The 2,920-nt window shown below is 33.5% G+C and overlaps 1 long non-coding RNA gene across 1 annotated transcript; it reads left to right on the plus strand.

Annotated features, from left to right (window-relative positions):
• Positions 1 to 804: 804 nt before the first annotated feature.
• On the plus strand, positions 805 to 2,515 carry LOC123560212 (uncharacterized). The gene is made up of 2 exons (XR_006688135.2): positions 805 to 1,393; positions 1,719 to 2,515. It is a non-coding gene; the product is annotated as an uncharacterized LOC123560212 (long non-coding RNA).
• Positions 2,516 to 2,920: the final 405 nt, after the last annotated feature.

Here is a 2,920-nt window from a genome sequence, read left to right on the forward strand (position 1 = left end):
AATTTGTGGATACTGAGATACCAGCTTACATACAAAAACTTAACAAAAAACTGCTAAGTCAAAGGGGCATAATTTTGTAAAAATGCCAAGTAGAGTTATGGGACCTTCACAGTGCATGTTAGATCATGACAGTGAACAAGTGTGTGAAGTTTCAATCCATTCCAATCAGTGGATACTGAGATATCAGATTACATACAAAAATTTAACCAAAAACTGCTAAGTCGAAAAAGGGGCATAATTTTGAAAAAAAAGAGAGTAGAGTTATGGGACTTGCTTAGTGCATGTCAGATCATGATAGTGAACAAGTATGTGAAGTTTCAATCGATTCCCATTAGTAAGTACTGAGATACCAGCTTACATACAAAACCTTAACCAAAAATTTCTAAGTCGAAAAAGGGGCATAATTTTGTAAAAAAGCAAAATAGAGTTATGGAACATGTGCAATGTAGATCAGTTCATCACAGTGAATAAGTGTGTGAAGTTTCAATCCATTCCCACAAGTGGTTACTGAGTTACCAGCTTACATACAAAACCTTAACCAAAAATTTCTAAGTCGAAAAAGGGGCATAATTTTGTAAAAAAGCAAAATAGAGTTATGGAACCTGTGCAATGTAAGTCAGTTTGTCACAGTGAATAAGTGTGTGAAGTTTCAATCCATTCCCACAAGTGGTTACTGAGATACCAGCTTACATACAAAACCTTAACCAAAATCGGGACGCGGACGCGGACGCAGACGCCGACGCCGACGCCGACGCATGGGCGAGTGCAATAGCTCACTATTCTATGAATAGTCGAGCTAAAAATGCTTGCGGAGAGATCTTTATGTGTTTGTTCTTTCATAAAGAACACCCTAGATAAACTTTGTGGACAAAGCGGTCATGTTAAATACCGTGTGTTCATGTGTATATTTAATAACTGTTGTTTTTTTGTAGTTTTTATGAATAGCATGCTAAAGAACTTTTCGGTTTACAAGATAAATATATTACCTACAGCAAACTTTTATATTATTTTCGTTCTTATACTCTGGAGCTTACACTTTATGTTCAGAATGATTAGATCTACGCATGTGTTTGAACGTGATTGGATAACTGGACTGAAATGAATTAACCTAGGTTTGATAGAGTACTGCAATGCGTTCCTGTGTACCTTCAATGTGTGAGAATTAGTCCCAATCCCTATTGGTTTGTTTGTTATTATTCCAATAAACAATCTATTTTTACAACATTTGATTTTTGGCTTCTATAAACATAAAAATCTCTCTTGAACTACGAACATGTCTTGCATAACAGTGTCAGTACCTTTAAAATGCAAGTTGTATAAATGTCATGACGAAAAACTTTTGAAATACTGCCTCACCACCACAAACATTAGGAGTAGCATGTTGTCTTTTTGAGTAAGTAAAATATTTTCTTCAGTTAAATTAAAAATGTGCTTGTTCATTCTATTTAACTACAATTAATTGATAATAGAACATACTACTTAATTTTTAGTCATTTCGTTGTAATTACTTTGAACATATAAAAAGTTTTATCACTTAAACCTATTCGTTTTTCAGACCTTATTTTTTCAGAAGTTTGGAAAAATTAAACGTACCCTTTTTAAAAATGCAAAACATGAATTATAAAAAAAAGCTTTTAAAATTTCTTTTATGTTGTCTTTATGTATGTACTTGCTGATATACTGAATATTCCGAACATAATTCCACTTTTAATTTTCAGATTGACAAACTCCTCAGATTGACGTTAGACATGGACGTAATACTAACATTTCGCCGCGTTTGGAGGACTTGGTTTATTGTTTTATTGTTAGTTTCTACGGCACTATGTTTGTGTAGGAGTGTTGGCTGGGTAGGCTGTGTGGACTTTGGGTGTAGCCGCAAGGAAGGTGGACGTTGTGGGAACTTTGGAAGGAGACCTGATAATAACTGCGTCTGTGTTTTAGGCCACTGATGAAGTGGAATATAGGGATTTTAGATAATTAATTGCCAGATGATAACTAATATTGCCGGATTCGTTATTTCAAACAAATTTTGAGATTAGACACTGGCAGTTCGAAAAGAGAAGGAAAGGATTTGAAGAAAATAAATGTTGGAATGTGTTACTGACATATTACAGGCAAGTCGGAATATTTTGTGTGTGACGGATTCAAGGATGTGCCATTTGCTGTTCATACTATTATATTGGATGAAACGGGTTTTATTTTATATTAAAATGTGTACGTACATTCTTACGTTTATTAGAGTGAATGAATGTCTTTACATCACATCATACCAGGCTAAAACTCGTACGAGAAGACAGTTTACAAAGGTCAGGTCATATCATACCAGGCTAAAACCCGTACGAGAAGACAGTTTACAAAGGTCAGGTCAGGTCACATCATACCAGGCTAAAACTCGTACGAGAAGACAGTTTACAAAGGTCAGGTCATATCATACCAGGCTAAAACCCGTACGAGAAGACAGTTTAGATAGGTCAGGTCACTGGGATAATTGCAATAAAACCAACATACATCTTAATCATTGTTTTGTTTTGTGTAGTTTTCTTTATGAAACCGACTCCTTTTGTATTTGTTACTTATTCGTCGTGGTAATTTTAAAACATATTCTTGAAATGGAAAATACAGATTATAGCTTTTTATGTGTATTCACAAAATTATTTTTTCAATGAGTGAACAGAATACGATTCTTAAACGTTATGTATTATACGATGTATTATTTATAAATAATATCACGACACCAATATGACAGTTTATATTGAAATGTTTACTAAATATATAAATTCGTTGAAAGCAACAGAATACCTTATATCAATGGCCAATGAAAGAAATGTATGAATTCAGTATTATTTAAAAAAAAACAGAACAGAATAACTTGCTAATAATAATAATAACAGGAAAGATATCTTTGCATTCAAAATAATAA

The sequence above is a fragment of the Mercenaria mercenaria genome, chromosome 10 (assembly GCF_021730395.1).
Source record: "Mercenaria mercenaria strain notata chromosome 10, MADL_Memer_1, whole genome shotgun sequence".
Classification (NCBI taxonomy): Eukaryota; Metazoa; Mollusca; class Bivalvia; order Venerida; family Veneridae; genus Mercenaria; species Mercenaria mercenaria.